Source organism: Prionailurus bengalensis, chromosome A2 (genome assembly GCF_016509475.1).
Source record: "Prionailurus bengalensis isolate Pbe53 chromosome A2, Fcat_Pben_1.1_paternal_pri, whole genome shotgun sequence".
Taxonomy (NCBI): domain Eukaryota; kingdom Metazoa; phylum Chordata; class Mammalia; order Carnivora; family Felidae; genus Prionailurus; species Prionailurus bengalensis.
Genome location: NC_057348.1, coordinates 2,060,603 through 2,079,539, shown reverse-complemented (window position 1 = coordinate 2,079,539; position 18,937 = coordinate 2,060,603). Strand labels below are relative to the sequence as shown.

Here is an 18,937-nt window from a genome sequence, read left to right as displayed (position 1 = left end):
TACATGTGAGAGTGCAAATTGGGGAGAAGCTGTTTAACTGCGGGCACTGTGAGAAATTGTTCAGTCCCCCCAAGTCCTTCCAGGGGCATGTGAGAACCCACACTGGAGAGAAACCTTACGAGTGCAAACAGTGCGGGAAAGCCTTCAGTTGGCCCTCAACCTTTTGAGAACATGTGAGAATTCACACTGAAGAGAAACTGTATAAACGTAAAAATTGTGGGCGAGCCTTCACTTCTTCCAAATCCTTCCAAGGCCACGTGCGGACCTACACCAGAGAGAAGCCTTATAAATGTACACATGTGGGAAAGCCTTCAGCTGGTCCTCGTCCTTACAGAAGCACTTGAGGATGCACACGGGAGAGACACCCCACATGTAAACAGTGTGGGAAAGCCTTCAAGTGGCCCTCATCCTTTTGAAACTATGTGAGGATGCACACTGGGTAGTAGCTCCAGAAAGGCATGGAATATTTGAAAAATTTGTTAAGTCATACTTTTTAGAGGGGAGTTCCATAATTGTAAGTAATGTTGGAAAACCTTGCACTGATTTATATATAATACTCCAGAAAATTCATGCCAGGAAAGAAATATAGAAGATATAAATATGGTATTGTGTTTGTCATTACCTCATTTAAAAAATGGACCCCTGGGGCGCCTGGGTGGCTCAGTTGATTAAGCGTCCGACTTCAGCTCAGGTCACGATCTGGCAGTCCGTGACTTCGAGCCCTGCATGGGGCTCTGGGCTGATGGCTCAGAGCCTGGAGCCTGCTTCCGATTCTGTGTTTCCCTCTCTCTCTGCCCCTCCCCTATTCATGCTCTCTCTCTCTCTCTCTCTCTCTCAAAAATAATAAACATTAAAAAATTAAAATTAAAAATGGACCCCTACGAGTGCCTGGGTGGTTCAGTCAATTGAGTGTCTAACTCTTAACTTCAGCTCAGGTCATGATCTCACAGTTTGTAGGTTCAAGCCCTGTGTTGGGCTCTGTGCATGGAACCTGCTTGGGATTCTCTGTTTCCCTCTCTCTGTCTCTGCCCCTCCCCTGCTCTCTCTCTCAAAATAAATAAACTTAAAAAAATGGACCCCTAAATAGTGAATTTCCAGTTCTTTCACAAAAAAAATGTTCATGTAAGAAATAACTCTCCAAGTCTTTCAGCTAGAGTGCATATGTTTGAATAGTGTTCCCCTGATTTTCCCGTTTTTCTTTCTTTGTAGTTTATTTGAACCATAGTAATTTCAAGTGCCCTTTTAATGTTACAGAAAGGTGCTTTTTTTTTAATGTTACAGAAAACTTAACTCTTCTGTATTGTAGGTAAGTGCCTGACAGTACATCCACTTCAAAGCTCCATCTAGAATAAACCTTGCTGGTTGTATAATACAGCTGCCAATAGAACCAACAGGTAGGGAACCACCCTCCACCCTTGACCCCAACGTATGTAGAACACCCGGTGTGCATGCTCTCTGTACTCACAACCTTGCTATGTGGCCCAGGTGTGCTATGTACTCTCCAGGACTTGTATTAAACCTAGTTCTTGTAAGTTCCATGATGGCCATTGGTGAGGTGCATCTTACAGTCATATGAAGAACCACAAGGAACAGTCCAGTCACAACACAGCTCTGGATGGGACATGTCTGTGGAGGCTCACGGCAAGTAGTATGGCTCAGGGGAGTGCCCCCAGGCATTCCTAGCCAATAGCATGGCTACTGACAGGCTGAGATGAACAAAACCATAGTTTTTCTGTATCATTAGAACAACAGGACTTTAGCCATTTTCTTACTCTTCTAGTATGGCACATAGTGGATATCACTTCTGTATTTTTCTTACTAAAATAGTCTTGTTTGATGCAAAATTTGGTAAGTATGCAAAACTCTACAAAGAGCAATCTTTATCTCCTGCAATTTTCTCTTTTCCTTACTTCTCCGCGTGACCTGGACAGTAAGTTTTGAATTAAGAATAGAGACCTGTGACATAATGAAATGTATAGATGGAGTTGGAGATGGTTATACTGGATTTCATTACAGAAATGTGGGTAAGTCTGGGAATATTTCCCTAAATGTCTTCCCCACAGACTTCTCGGTTCAAATTCATTAACTGTCAAATATGCATGAGACATACAAAAAGCAGACTGGACACTGACTTCTAGACTATTGTAGTGATTCCTGCCCCCTTTAATCAAGAGTACTCTCAAAACAGACAGCGAGCACTTGACTTTCATTCTCAGGCTGTCAGCATTTCCATGTGATCCCCCAACATGGATACTAAGAAATGTTCTTTTTTACTTTTCACTCTGGGGATATATTAAAACATCCCATTGCGATTATGGACTGTGAAATCAACTAATTACCAACTTAGGCAACACTTATTCTGTCAGGGTTACTAGGTTTGTACAAATTCAAGGACTTTTCTTTCTGGTACAATTTGATTTTTTTTAAGTTTTTATTTGAGAGCAAGTGTGTGCATGCAAGTCGGGGAGAGACAGACAGAGAGAGAGAGGGAGACTCCCAAGCAGGCCCTGTGCTGTCAGTGTGGAGCCTGATGCAGGGCTCAAACCCACAAATCTTGAGATCATGACCCAAGTCGAAACCAAGAATCGGATGCTTAACCGACTGAGCCACCCAGTCGCATCTTGATGCTATTTTCTGAGCAGCCCTCATATACCCAGCATTTTAGTCTCAAAATGTATACAGTTAGGTTTAAAGCTAACCAGGACAGCCTAGGCCCTGGATGTAGAGGCATGACACAAACAAGTGTTAACACTCCTGGTCTTGTATTTTTGTGAGAAAAGAGAGATTGTCAACATGGCAAAGGTGTGGTTTATAAGGAAATAGGGACCTTTCGGGAAAGCAAACTGTGGCAAGTCAGATAACAGGAAATGCATGGGGTGTGATGTATATTTTCTCTATGGGCAGTAACAGTTGCAGTGAGGAGCTCGTCATTAATTCATACAAACACACTGAATAAATTGTGAATGAAGTGTTTCAGGAACTTTTGGAAGTACTTGTAAATATTGGGAAGAAATACAGCTGTGAATTTGTGGAGTTTACATGAATGACGTCGCATGAAAATAAAGGTAGGGGCATGCTTCAAGCTTAAAATCTTGACGGTTAAAAGTTTTAGGCCACCTGATGTGCACTCAGACTTTGGAAATGGGTATTACAGATCAGGGCCTTTCCAGTGTGGGTGTGAACTCAGAGTTGCAAGCTGCGTTTGTAAAAGCTCTTGCCTTGGCGTACCACTCCCCTAGCCTCTCCTGCATTCTAGCCCATGATCTTGCTTGGCAGCCCTAATGCCAACACTATAAATGCTGAATTTACTGCTCGGGGCCTGAGTAAATTAGTAATGATTAAAAAAAGGAGGGGGAGGTCGCAGGCTTTCTGTTTTGTGCTCTTGCTTCTGGATCGACGCGTGGATGGTAAAAACAGACATAAATGTTTGCAGCGATCATCTGATACACAGACCGACTGTACTGCTAACTTGTGATTCCTACCAAAAGCTGTTCGTTTGGGGAGGGCACAACACAGGGACAGTGGCCTCTCTGTCCACCCCTGACATCAGGCTCTGATGTCACAACTCTCATCACAACTCTCATCTGCTTTCTGGAAGCCTGACCCACCTCCCTTGCCCTTCCTCCTGGTATGCACACTCTACTAAGGTGGTGGTCTCCAGAAACATACTCCTCTCTTCTGGGCTGCTTGCTGGATAAATCATCAGGACAAAATGAGTGGGAGGTTGTGCAAATTCATTTTTGAAAACTTAGCATCTCGTCCTGAACAACTTTTAAACGGGATGTGTCAGTAAGTTGTATCAAAATGTTTTCCATGGAAATGTTATTCCTCTTCTCTACGCCTCTTCCACGGGAAAGGTCTGGATGAGAGGAGGGGCTGGTTTTAAAATGTCATGTTATAATGGCTAAGTGGGACACAAGTCTGGTGTCTAGTGAGGTGATGGGGAAGGCAGAGGCCAATGTCAACTTTGTTTCTCAAAATCCTTCCTGAAGGAAACCTCACGCCACCTTTCTAAAGTGCTGTGAGTGTCTGAGCGCAGATGGCTGGGCTGACCCATGTGAGTCTGGCTGGCACTGCCTGGCTCTGTTATTCCCATATGGAGCACCTGGAGACACTGTCCAGGCGAATGAAGCAGGGGGTCAGGGCAGGCAAGCCATCTGGGAGTGAGGCAGTCCTTCTAAAGTCAAGGACTGAACTAAATTATCTGGACAGGACAGAGAACTCTAGGGGCAGAAGGGGACACATTAGAAGCCACACAGGGACCTCTGAGCCTGAACTGCCTGATGCACCAATGTGTGCTCAGGACACCCTGACAGCTGTGCCCTCTCTGCCTCCTTTGGGACTGTACTTCCTGTGTGTGTCACATGTGCTGACACTGCCTGAGCTGTGGGAGACATTCAGGTCAACTTCCAGTTACTGGGCAGAGTTGTGTTGTGTCTGAATTGATAGGCCAGCCAAAAAGGTGGATACAGAAGTTTGAGGAGGAATCCAGCTGGATTTCTAAGAAAAGCCTTTCTTTTTTCCAAAGTCCACTATCCTTAAACATCATAACAGAGATCAGCACTGGCAGATGGTCTCATCCTGCCATATGGTTCCCACTGATAACTATTTTGCTGTAAACCAAGGGCCAAAGGCCTGGACTGTAGACAAGAGTTAACACAGCAGGCCCGACTGCTGTCCTTTGAAAGGTTGGCTACGTCTATACTGTTTGTATAAGCAATGTAGTTCGAGCAGAACTCCTGCCCTCCTTCTGGGAGTCTGGAATGTTGGCATGTGACAGGCAGTCAGTACTTGTGTGAGCAGTTCCCCGATACAAACCTTGGCACTGTTTCTGTACTGAGCCTCCCTGGCTGGCAACAATTTACATGAGCTGTCACAAAAAATTCATGAAGTGCACCCTGTGTGCCTCCAGTGGGAGAACCCAAAAGCTTGGGCCTTGCTTCCCAAACTTGGGCCCATGGACCTATTCCTCTCACTAATCTGCCCCTGTATCCTTTCCCTATGAGAGATCTTGGCAATGACCGTGACTAGATGCTGAGTCCTGTCAATCCTTTGGGAATGCTGTGGCCATGAAACAAAAGCCCAGCCCAGTCTTTCCTATGGGGAATCATAATCCTTGGGCCGCAGCAGCATGTCTCTCTCTCTCCAGGGCCTGTCCCGAGGTCTCCTCGAGCTCCAGTGTTCCCATAAGGAACCGAAGTGTCCTCCTGCTGAGAAGCATCATTAGTGATGCACAACTGCACCCACTAGGGAGCAGGTCTCTGTGGCATGAGGTGTGCAGGCTGGAACAGTGGCAGAATCCATGTCACAAGGACACACACTCCTCAGCCACAGCAATCCCCACGGCCACACAATCAGCTCAACACATGCACAGTCACATCCAACAGTGTCACGACTGACAAGGATAACACAAAGGTACATGCACCCATGTGTCCTTCAATCACCCGCTATTCTGTTATGTACCCCAGCCTATTTGTAAGACACCAAGAAACAGAGGAGAGCATAAAGACAACGACAGCTGTTCTCCATGTAGAACTTGCATACTCTTTGAAGCATTTGGTTAATTTATCTTTTCTCATTATTTTAGTTAGATTTTACTTCCAAGTATTTCAAATTGCTATCATTTTATTCAAACACAGAGAAGCGGATGGGTGGGTGCAGTAACTGTAACTGCACGAGGACTTCCTTTGCGCTCATCAACCCCAACAGCATATGGTTTCTCTTCAGCAATGGCACCTTTTCTCTGACAGCAATGTTAATTACCATACTTTAAAATAGCTCAAATTGGGGCACCAGGGTGGCTTAGTCGGTTAAGCGTCTGACTTTGGCTCACGTTACAATCTCATAGTTTGTGAGTTTGAGCCCCACGTCAGGCTTTGTGCTGACAGGGGAGCCTGGAGCCCGCTTCCGATTCTGTGTCTCCCTCTCTCTCTCTCTCTCTGTCCCCCCTGTTCACAATCTGTCTTTCAAAAATAAACATTAAAAAATAGCTCAAATGGGTCAAAGAAGGCATCACAAGAGAAATTTACAACTACTTGAGAGAGGGGCGCCTGTGTGGCTCAGTGGGCTGAGCATCGGACTTCAGCTCAGGTCATGATCTCGCAGTCCTTGAGTTCAAGTCCTGCATCAGGCTCTGTGCTGGCAGCTTAGAACCTGAAGCCTGCTTTGGATTCTGTCTCCCTCTCTATGCCCCTCCTCTACGCACGCTCTGTCTGTCCCTCTCAAAAATAAACATTAAAAAAAAGTTCTTGAGAGAAATGAAAAGGATAAACTTACCAAAACATACAGAGAGCAGTAAAAGCATTGCTAAGAGAGAATGTATGTACATATGCTTACATTAAGACACAAGGACGACCTCAAATCAACAACCTGACTTCACAACCTCAGAAATCAAGAAAGAGGGACGAAATCCAAACCTAGCGGAAGAAAGGAAATAATAAACATTAGAGCAGAGATAAATGAAGAAGAAAATAGAGAAAATCAATGAAACCAAAACTTGGTTGAGAAGATCATCAAAATTGGCAAACCTTTAGCTAGGTAGACTGAGAAAGAGAAGACTCAAATTACTAAGATCAGAAGTGACAGGACACTGCTACTGAATCTACAGAAATAAAAAGGACTGGGGCGCCTGGGTGGCTCAGTCGGTTGAGCGTCCGACTTTGGCTCAGGTCATGATCTCGCAGTTTGTGGGTTCAAGCACTGCGTCAGGCTCTGTGCTGACAGCTCAAAACCTGGAGGCTGCTTCGGATTCTGTGTCTCCCTCTTTATCTGCCCCTTCCCTGCTCATGCTCTATCTCTGTGTCAAAAATAAAAAATAAAACATTAAAAAAAGCAATAAGAAAGACTACAAGAGAATACTATGAAGAAACGTACAGCAAAAACTTGGACAACCTAGATGGAATGGGGGAATTCCTAGAAACACAAAATGTACCGAGAATCAATCATGAGGAAACAAACTCCAAATAGAAATCTAATGAGGTTGAATCAGTAGTCAAAATTCTCCCAAAGAAAAGTCCTGAACCTGAAGGCTTCACTGGTGTATTGTACCAAACACGTGAAGAAGAATACTAATCCTTATCAAAATTTTCCAAAAAATTGAAGAGGAGAGAAGGAACACTTCTCAAGTTATTCTGTGAGACCAGCATCACCCCCCAGGAAACAAAACTACAAACCAATATCCTTTATGAATTTGTATGCAAAACTCCCCAACAAAATGCTAGCAGATAGAACTCAGCAGCATACTGGAAGGATTGTACACTGTGATGAAGTGAGACTTATCACTGGAATGTAAGAATGGTTGGGCGTACAAAAATTGATCCATGCAATATGCCACATTAATGAGAAACATGAAGAGAAAAAATCCAAAGGATTATCTTAAACTGATGCAGAAACAGCACGCAACAAAATTCAACACCCTTTTATGTTAACATTCCATCGAGTAGGAGTAGAAAGGTACCACCTCCATTTATTAAATTCCGCATGAGAAAACCCCCCAGAGAACATCACACTCAATGCTGAGAGACTGAAAACTTATGCCCTCAGATCAGGAATAAGAATGAATTTCACCACTCCTGTTTAATGGAGTACTGGAAGTTATACCCAGAACAATTAGGCAAGGAAAAGAAATAAGCATCCAACTTGGAAAGGAATAAAGATGATCTCTGTACAGCTTAGGTGTAGAATACTCTAAAAATCACACACACACAAAACCATTAGAAATAATAAATGAACTTAGAAAAATATCAGGGTAAAAACACAAAAGTTTCTTTTCTAAATCAAATAAAAAATCTGAAAAGGAAATTACAAATACAATTCCATTTAAAACATCATCAAAAAGTATTAAGTGTTTAGGAATTAACCAACGAGGCAAAAGACTCATATAAGATAAAACTACAAATCACTGCTGAAAGAAATTAAAGATATGAATAATGGAAACATCATATATTCATGATTCAAAGACAATTTTTTAAGTATTTTTGTATTTTTAAACTTGTTTTATTTATTTTTATTTTTTTAAATTTACATTCAAATTAGTTAGCATATAGTGCAACAATGATTTCAGGGGTAGATTCCTTAATGCCCCTTACCCATTTAGCCCATGCTCTCTCCCACAACCCCTCCAGTAACCCTCTGTTTGTTCTCCATATTTAAGAGTCTCTTCTGTTTTGTCCCCCTCCCTGTTTTCATATTATTTTTGTTTCCCTTCCCTTATGTTCATCTGTTTTGTCTCTTAAAGTCCTCATATGAGTGAAGTCATGTGATTTTTGTCTTTCTCTGACTAATTTCACTTAGCATAATACCCTCCAGTTCCATCCACATAGTTGCAAATGGCAAGATTTTGTTCTTTTGATTGCCGAGTAATACTCCATTGTATATATATACCACATCTTCTTTATCCATTCAACCATCAATGGACATTTGGGCTCTTTCCATACTTTGGCTATTGATAGTGCTGCTATAAACATGGGCGGGGGGTGCATGTGTCCCTTCAAAACAGCACACCTGTATCCCTTAGATAAATGCCTAGTAGTACAATTGCTGGGTCATAGGGTAGTTCTATTTTTAGTTTTTTGAGGAACCTCCATACTGTTTTCCAGAGTGGCTGCACCAGGTTGCATTCCCAGAAAGACAATATTTTTTAAGGGCACCTAGATGGCTCAATTGGCTAAGCATCCCACTCTTGATTTCAGCTCAGGTCGTGATCTCATGGTTTGTGAGATGGAGTCCTGTGTCAGGCTCTGTGCTTGGAATTTCTCTCTCCCTCTCTCTCTCTGTCCCTCCCTATTCACACATCTGTGTGATCTCTCAAAATTAAACTTAAAAAAAAAAAGACAGGTTTTTTTTTTTAAGTTTATATATTTTGAGAGAGACAGAGATAGCGTGACTTGGAGGGGCAGAGAGGGAGACAGAATCCCAAGCAGGCTCCATGCCACCAGCACAGAGCCCAACATGGGACTCAAACTCACAAAACTGTGAGATCATGACCTGAGCCAAAACCAAGAGTCAGATGCTGAATTAATTGAGCCATCCAGGCGCCACCCCCCCCCCCCCCCGCAAAAAAAAAAAAAAGAGTATTTTTAAAATGTCAGTACTACTCAAAGCAATCTACAGATTCAATGCAATTCCTATCAAAATCCCAATGGCTTTTTCTTTGCAGAAATAGAAACACCCATGCTAATATTCATAAAGAATCTCCAGCAACCTCAAATAGTCAAAACAGTCTTCAAAAGGTGTGGAGAATAAGCTTAGGAATCCCCTGGGCTTACACCAATGGGTTAACAAGGCATAAAGAAATACAAAACCATAGGATACTCACAACCTGGGTTTGGGTAAACAAGAGTAGGGAGGTGCAAAGGCACCTCAGAATAAAGAGGGGGTGCAAAGGCACCTAGCTAGAGACGGGGTGCAGATCCCCCCACTCAGAATAGAGAGGGGTGCAAAGACCCCCAATACAAAGGAATATGAGGTAAGCAAGAGTAGGTATTCAGGGAAAAAGTGCCCCCCAATTTAGTAGTATAGCAGAAAGCTGCTTTCATAGGAAGGAAGGACCAAATTAGATAAGCAGGTAAATTGGGCTATAGACCTGCACTTCAGGTGAAGTAGCCCAGAGCAGAGATGATTAACAAAAGAAAGGTGCCTTGTTAACCCTGAGGTTATTTGTCCTACCTGTCTCATCCCCTAGGCTAGCTAAGATAAACAAGTGGTGCCTCAGGTCCACTGTAAACAACCTCCTGCCCACCTGCCCAGCACCAATATTTTGTTTTGTATTAACCCAAACCCCTAACCCCAAATATGCTCAAGACCCCCTTTCCCTCATGTCCACAAGTTAATGTTCACAGATTCATTGTCTCTTTGTGCATATCCATAGCCATGTTTGTAAGTCTTCTGATCCTAATAAAAACTGGGCAAGGACCCTTATTCTGGGCTCTTGTCTTTTCCTGGATATTAGCCATCTCTCGCTTTTCATCCTGCATCCCACTCTTTTGCTGGCCAAAAGAGAACTTTAGACTTAGAGTCTATGACAAAAAGGAACAAAATTTGTAAGTCTCCCTCTTCCTGGCTTACGAGTTAACTACAAAGCTACTATAATCAAAACAGTGTGGGAAGGGCATAAAGATAGACATATAGACCAAGCAGATAGAATAGAAAACCCAGAAGTAAATCCTTGCATACATGGTCAACTGATTTTGACAAGTGTGCTAAGACCATTCAATGAGGAAAGGACAGTGATTTCAATAAATGGTGCCAAGGAACTGGACATCTACATGCAAAAAACCAAAGTGGAACCTTTACCTAACACCATACCCAAACATTAACTCAAGATGGATGAAGAACCTACATGTAAGCCCTAAAACAACAAAACTCTTAGAAGGAAATATAGGAAAAAACCTTCATGACATTGGATGTGGCAGTGACTTCTTAGCTGTAACATCGAAGTCACAAGTAACGAAAGAAAAAATAGGCAAATTTGCCTCCATCACCCTCTTCCTCTCTTCCCGCTGAAAGTCCCTGTTCCTCTGAGTCTTGCCCCAATCCTTCCTCTCCTGCACCTGTTAAAACCTGCCCCTTTAAAACTAAATCTGATGATCCAAACAAACCCCAGTTTCTTCCCTGGATGAAAGCTGAACTGTGAGCCAGAGTGAATGAGTTTCCCAAAGTGACTGAAGACCCCCGTAGATTTGATGACAAATTTAACATACTTACTCAAACTTCCCAAACTGATTTCTCAGATTGATATCAACTAGTCCCCATAGTGTTGGTGAGGGTCAGGCCACACACAGGATGAAGCCAGTCTGCCAGGAAATCCTTGAAAGGTATTTAGAGAAACAGACCTCTCACTTCTGGCAAGATGCTAGAACACACAATGAAAGTCTCCACCAGGCAAATGTGGTAGCTTTCCCTAAGCCTGCTGACTGGAACAGGGTTTAGGATTGCAAACAGCACCTGATGAATGAACCTGTTGATGACAATTACACTCAACTCCAAGTTGTCCTCAAGGAAAATGCTGCTCTTCCTTTAAGACGGGGAATCCGCCCAAGTAGCATTTAACTAACTCCATGTTTGCTAATCGTCTGAACCAGGAACATACTCTTCTGGTTAACAGGACCAGGATGGAAAGGGAAGACATATCCACTCCAGACTGAGTTAATTTGGCAATGCTGACAGATCACCTTTTGACTCCCCATTGCAGTGTATGGGAAACTAACTAAGGCATAGTTTTGATGGTTTACTGCAGGTTTTACCTAAAGGATGTTAATGTTGAACGGGTTGAGTGTGCTATTGCAACTTATTTTTGAAATCACTGAGGGAGCACCCTTACTTGTGGCTACTTCAGCCTAACAGGTGAGTTATATTCCCTTATTTGAGCTTGTACTTTAAGGGTAAAACCACAGACTATACCAATCGTCAGTATGCCTTTGGGGTTGTTCATACTTTTGGAATATTGTACAAATTGTGTGGCTTCCTTACCTCCAATGGGGATAAAATTAAAATGACTCCTATGTCCAAAATGTATTAGATGCTATACTTTTGCTAGCTGCTTGGGCCCTATTAAGGTTCCCGGGCACTCCAGGCTAAACCCCGTGGTGGCCCAAAGGAAATCACCTCACTGATATTTCCATGAAAAGCACTACTCTCCAGGAAACCAAAAGCCAAATATCTGTCTTGGTCCAAAGGGATGTTCTCCCAAATGATAATTTGGAAAAATTAACAAAGGATACCCAATAATTGGCCTCAGAGAGGGAAAAACAATACTGAAAATCTAATAATTATTGATTCAGTAAAAAGAGAGAACATTGGTTTGGACAAAATAACACTCTGGCCCTACTGGAGATTCAACAATTCCCACTACTCAGCACTGTATATGCATTAAACCCTGGCCTAATGACACAGTGGTAATGTTCATGAACTAATATTGGCAAGGAAACATTAATAAAACCACAGAAAGTGCCTACCTCCCTGGTCCCACCTGTCCAAGTACAACCCAGGGAAACACGTTTGCATAAATGGATTTCACACAGCTCCCTCTCTCCTGGACATGAATACAGTTTAGTCATGGTTTACATGTTTTCTCACTGGACTGAAACTTTTGCTTGCAGACAAGCCAGTGCTTGTCCTGTGGCTGCAGTGCTGTGAGAAAACATTATCCTTACCTGGGGAACACCTCTCAAACTTCATAGTGATTGGTGAACCCATTTTGCTAGTCAGGTGCTTCCGTGAACCAGTCTGTTAAGCTGGTTTTACAAAACATTCCCTGCACATACCATCCACAATCCTCAGGCTTAGTTGAACATAATAATGGCACTATTGATGCTCAATTGACAAACTGGAGAGACATCCCCCCACTCCCTACACCATGTCCAAAAGCACTGTGGTTAGTCCTAAATCTCATATCCACCCTCCAGAACTCCTAGACTCCCACCCTGAGATATCACAGCACGTCCATTGCACTGGTCCCTGTTGACTTTGACCCTCAATGAAAAAGGGAGGTATGCTTCAGTATTGGAAAAGATTGGTCACTTCTATTTGAAATAACCATGCTTTGGAAGAACAATCTTCATGGTACCCTTCTGGAGAGAGAGGAAGACCTGGATCCTCCCACCTTGCAACCCCAAGATTTCGCCTACTGACAAGACACCTCCTGGTTCTCTCCAGTCTCCCTGGAAAGGCCCCTCTCAGCATCTTCCCGCCAGCCCTTGTGTCACCACACTCCAGGGCACAGACTCTTGGATGCACGTGACATGTCTAGACACACAGCAAACCCTGACTGCCTTGCACATCACGTGGTGATGTGACAGTAAAGGTTTCCCAGAACAGCAGCAGACCACATCTGTGCCACAGCCTTCCTGTGATGTTTGGCCCTGATCTGGGGTCCTTTAGCTCACTGTTGTTTTCTTTTTTTTTTTTAATTTTTTTTTTCAACGTTTATTTATTTTTGGGACAGAGAGAGACAGAGCATGAACGGGGGAGGGGCAGAGAGAGAGAGGGAGACACAGAATCGGAAACAGGCTCCAGGCTCTGAGCCATCAGCCCAGAGCCCGACGCGGGGCTCGAACTCACGGACCGCGAGATCGTGACCTGGCCGAAGTCGGACGCTTAACCGACTGCGCCACCCAGGCGCCCCTCACTGTTGTTTTCTTCTCTTTTCACCGAGAGATGCCCTTCCCTTGTCTGCATTTATAAAACACTTGAGGGAGGGGGAACCCTTTTCTTGGTCTTCTGGCCTTTCAGGAACAGGCTCATGAGCATCCCATGAGTTTTCAGAAGGGATAGAAAGTTCAGAAAATCAAGTCTTTCCTTCACTTGACCTATTAACTGACTTAGGATTCGTACCCAAGTTCATGGTCTCTTCATTTGCAACCTTACAGGCTGTATTATTGAGAACACATTTGGTTCCAAGTAGTTTGAGATAAAAATACTATTTCAAAATACCTTTCAAGTTTTGCTATTTTTTTTTTTCAAAAACTTCACCACTAAGCTTTGTGTTCTCCCCCGCACTGTCTCCTCCCACATGCCCTGGGTTCGTTCTCACCCTGTGCTTCTGCAGGGCCCACTATCTGCCCTCACGGTCTCCCAGGTGGGAACTTCCAGGAGGCATACAGGACTCTGGGTCTGCCTCCACAGGGAGAACTTTCCCCCTGAGGTTGGAATAAGTGCCAATAAACATTTCAGTGAGCTGCCTTCAGACTCGGGGTCCCGGATTAGATTCATCTTACAATTTGGATTTGTCATGTTACTTCTTTACTGTATAATATTTTATTTTTATTTGTTTATTTATTTATTTATTTATTTATTGCCTCTCAAAACATTTTAAGAAAATGATATACCTGAGGGCACCTGGGTGATTCAGTTGGTTAAGTGTCCAACTTCAGCTCAGGTCATGATCCCGTGGTTCACAAGTTCGAGCCCCACAGTGGGCTCTGTGCTGACAGCTCAGAGCCTGGAGCCTGCTTCAGATTCTGTGTCTCCCTCTCCCTCTGCCCCTCCCCTCCTCATGCACTCTCACTCTCTCTCTCAAAAATAAACATTAAAAAAATAAATGATATACCCAATAATGTGATGTTGGCTCAATGCTTTGAGATAATCTCCAAAGCTTATCACCTCCAGAAGATAGAATATTTAATTGGCAAGTGCCTGAGAGTTTCTCCCTCCCAACCTTCCTTGTGTCTCAAATGTGGCCTTAAGTGGTTCCCACTGTGCTGTATGTTCCCCCAAACATAAGACACAAGTAGGAAAGGTTCTTCTTGGCAAAAGACAAAAACACTAAATATGGAAAAACTGACTCTTGATGAGCAATGCTTTTGAGGATGGAGCTTGATTGAAAGGGGCAAGTGTGAAAATTAATAAATGGAAATGTACTTTAGAATGGACTCAGGAGAAAAGCAAGGCAGCCCTTGTCCACTACCACTGGTGCTTAATTGCAGATCCCACAGAAAGAGAAAAGCCTTACAAGTCAGTAGGACCTTAGCTAATACTTTACTCCCCCAGGAGCAGGAAGAAAGGCTTTCACCCTCTGCCAGCCCAGCCAGTGAGCAGCCACAACGCGTCCAACTGCCAGTTTCCTACAATGCACCCTTGGTTCACAGCAACCCTCCCAACCTTCACATTCCACTAGAAGACTGTTTGTCTCCTTTGTTCTCTGGACTTGTGTGGTTCTGCCATCGCTTGTTCCAGACTGTAATTATCTACTGTCTGTAAATAAACCAATTTACCAAATTTATTTACTTATTTATTTGCTGGTAAAATAACTAAGAGTTTCATTTTGAAGGTTAACAAGATTGACACTGATTTCTCACTCGAACTAATGGCAGCACAAATACAGTGCAGTGGCATATTTAAAATGTTAAGAGCAGGTGCGCCTGGGTGGCTCAGTTGGTTGAGCCACCGACTTCGGCTCAGGTCATGGTCTCACCATCCGTGGGTTGGAGCCCCATGTCTGGCTCTGTGCTGGCAGCTCAGAGCCTGGAGCTGTTGCAAATTCTGTGTCTCCCTCTCTCTGACCCCACCCCACCCCCACTCTCACTCTGTCTCTGTCTCTCAAAAATAAACAAAAAATAATAATTTTAAAGGCTAAAGGCAAAATCATCTGTCAAACTCAATGTCTATACTCAGCGAAGACATCCCTCAAAATGAAGAGGAAGCTAGAGACTGGGTCAGACGGATGCAGAAGGAATCCGTCCAGGTAGACAGGCTCCACAGGCCCGTCTTTCAGGCAGAAGAGACCTGATTCCAGCTCAAGTTGAGGTCTCTACAAGATGTCTTTCTTGCCACTTAATCCTAAGAAACGTTTAATTATTTCAACGTCATGCTGACCCAACATATTACAGGGCAAATATATGCCTAAAAGTGTGGACAACCAGGTGCAGCCTCATGGCTTCCACTCTGCGGTCACCGCTACGGTGGGAGGGGCAGTCTAGGGCACCTGGGTGGTTTTATGGAAGCGGAAACTGTTCACACCTTCACAAAGCAGTTAACCTTTAACTGTATCCTCATGCTAACAAGTCTTAAATTAATGAGAATTGACCACATCTTCCTTCACTGAATTTTCAGAGTCCTAAGGATTTTATGAATTTTTAATCACTCCCGCACCCACTTCCCCTTAGGGTGCAGAACTGTGTGTGTCGGCTCTTCCAGGACCTTCCTGAGACCCTGCTCTGGTGGCACTCCCACAATGAGCCCCAGAACAACATGGGACAGCACTCGGAGGTACTTCCTCAAGGACAGAAACTTACTCTTCACCAGAGAACAGCAGACAAGGCCGTTTACCCAAAACTCAGGCCTGTGTGAAGGCAGTACTATCAGCCCGTGCAGGACACAACTGTCGTTACAAGACAGATCCATGGGGGGGTCGTCCCAGACCCGAACCCGAACCCCAAAGCAGCGGTGGGCCCCTTCACCGTCTGCCCCCCTACATTGCCAACAACTGGGGTTGGGGGTCCTGGGACCACCACCTCTGCACCCCACCACGCGGACAAGGACGGAGAGTCAGGTGAGGACCGACAGTGACCCCAAAACCAGTATGGGACACCGGAACCCCACTCGGGAAGATGGCTATAACTCGGGGCCACACCCCTGGGATCTGGGAGACCTGGGCCCATGACTCAGCCTTTCTCAGTCCCACTCCAGGCTCTCAGAGCATCTTCCTGGTGGTTCTGGGACTGTGGCAGGTAAGAATGTGGACACCACACCTAGAGCAGAGGGAGGCATGTGGTTATGACCCAGCTGCACTGGAAGAGCCACCTTGGAAAGCATAGGATCCCGCCTGCCCCCGAGCCTGATTGGATGGTTTCTGAGCACAATGATATAATTGCACTGCGTTATGCACCCCTGTGACCTGATTGGGCATTGCTTCAGGTCCTGACACCTGATTGGACACTGCTCTGAGAAACCCGCTCCCACCCCGTGATAGGACGGCCTGCAGCCCCTTCACGTTCTGATTGGAAGGTGATCCTGGCACCACCCCTGTGTCCCAGAATTGGGCAGATCTGCTAGGTCCCACCTCCTGCTCCCTGATAGGCTGGCGGTACACACGTGTTTGACCCGCCTACCCAGAGGTCAGCTCCCAGCAGGATGGCTCCTGGCCAGGGGATGCACCGGCATCCTCCTTCCTTCAGGTAACTAAGTTTCTCCAGGAACCTCCCTTCTCCAGGAAACCTGCCCAAGTGAGACGGAGCAGGGCTCTGAAACCGCACGCTCCCGTGACATCAAAGACTATTCTAGGATTACTCCCTTATTGCAAGTTCAACAGGGGCAAAATCAGGCCGTGCACTGCTTGGTGATGAGAACAGAGGTAGAGCTGCAAAGAAAGGAAAGCAGCAGTCCCCAGGGACAGCACACCCACACACTACAAGAGAAAAAATCATACACCTGCAAATGCGGCCCAAAGGTCTTAAGTGCTTGTGAACACTGGAGTCACCACAGCAGCATGAAGGCGTGGACCCCCAACCCTGATGGAGAAGGACAGTTCTGTCCTGAGACACTTTTCCCCAGGGGACGCTCTCTGGATAAAGCCCCCAGTAACCCGGGTCAGCAGGGACAGGAACGACCTGACACACTTACCACCCTCTGCCCTGAAGGGGAAGAAAGGAGGCAGAAAGAACTCGGGCATTTTACACCTGCTCAACGTGAGGCTGGAGGAGGACAGAGCCATCCGTGCTGAGCTGGACAGGGTGACAGGTCCTGCTCCCAGGTGACAGGTGACATGCAGACGCCTACCTGAGCCCTGTGCTCCTGGGTGGTTCAGTTGGTTAAGTGTTAAATCATGTGAGTCTTGATTTTGGTTAAGGTGGTGATGTCATGGTTCGTGGGTTCGAGCCCCACATCAAGCTCTGAGCTGAGGGTTCAGAGCCTGCTTGGGATTCTCTGTCCCTGTCTCTCTGCCCCTCCCCCGGCTCACACCCTCTGCCTCAAAATAAATAAAATAAATATAAAAAGAGAGAGAGAGACTGACAGGAAGTCCCCCTGGCTCACCCACGACAGGGCCACGTGCAGACCCCCACACCCACACTTTGTGCCTCATCTGCGATCAGCTCAGCTGCTTGTCCCCGTGACCAAGGGGCACAAAATGCTGGCTGGTCCCGCTTTGCTTTGGCTTCTCTCCTTCCTCCAGACCCCTGAACGTGGGCTTGCTCTCAGCCTGAGCCACACACAGCCCCTCCTGGGGACAGGGGGACAGGCTGGCCTCAGGGAACCCCAACGTCAGCACCACACCTGCTCACGCCTGGTTTCTTTCCTCCTCTCCTCCCTTCTACACGACTCTTGAGACACTCGCAGGTCTTAGGCTCACAGTGTCGATGTAGCCCCTGCCCCAAATGCAACTGCCCCCCGATCCCCTGCATGGCCCCTGTCCCTGATACTACAGTCCTCCTCCCCCCTGCACGTCCCCTGCCCCTAATGCGACAGCCTCCCCTGCCCCTCTGCCCCAAATGCAACTGCCCCCCGATCCCCTGCAGACCCCTGCCCCCCTGCACAGCCATTGTCCCCAATGGAAAAGCCACCCCCCCTCCCCGTCCCCCTGCAAGGCCCCTGCCTCTAGTGCAACAGTCCCCCCCCCCCCCCTTTGCAATCATTCTCCTCAGTACAGGACTCTCCTTACTCAGTTGGCAATCTTCATTTGACACTGGTTTAACCAACTGTCCACCACCGCCCGTTTCCTACCCAAACTTTACCCAGGCCACTGTCCTCCCCACAGGCCCCTGAACTGCGGGTGGCCCACACTCTGAGCATCCACTCAGCTGAGGAACAAGGCCCTGGGGACATGAGCCAACGAGGCCTTCCTCCACCGCAGTGGCTGGATCCTGACACTGGGCTTTCCTGCCCATCCCCCTCTTAAAGAACAGCCACGCCCCGGTTCTGTTTCACTGGAGACACTGGAGGATCTCTGAGACTGGACATTGTCCCTGTTGGAGTTTTTTTGTAATTAAAGTGTCCTCAGACAAGCTGGGATTTGAATTTCTCTCTTAGGTCCATCATGAGTTCCCCGGATTTACCGCCCCACGGGTGGTGGTCCCGGCCTTCTTCCACCAGCCAGGGGCTCAGCTGGTAACACGGAAACCAGCACGTGAGAAAGGGACAGGGGACGTGAGAAGGGGACAGGACGCCGGGACTCCACCTCGCGGCCCGCCGCAGAAAATCGGGAGGGGACCCCAGAGCCAACCCGCGGGGAGGGGACAGAACGCCGGAACCCCACCCCGCCGACGAGGGCTGAAAGTCGGGTCCAGACCCCCGGGGTCTGGGAGACCCGGGCCCGCGGCCCCTCCCAGGGGTTCCTGCCGGTGGGAACGAGCCCCTCCGGGTCTCACTTGGGCCGGACTCACCCCCCGGCGGCTCCGCTCCGGGCTCTCCAGGCGTCCTGCACTCGGCACTGCGGCCCCAGGCGGGTGCCAGCCCCGCGCAGAGGAGCCCGAGCCCGCGGGGAACGCGGGTTCACGTCCACGAG

At 46.3% G+C, this 18,937-nt stretch overlaps 1 long non-coding RNA gene across 1 annotated transcript in view; it reads right to left on the bottom strand.

Annotated features, from left to right (window-relative positions):
• The window catches only part of LOC122486665, a 33,435-nt gene extending 14,498 nt beyond the window's left edge, over window positions 1-18,937 (bottom strand). The window contains exon 1 of the long non-coding RNA XR_006298202.1: window positions 18,816-18,937. This is a non-coding gene — a long non-coding RNA (uncharacterized LOC122486665). The remainder of the gene's footprint in view (window positions 1-18,815) is intronic.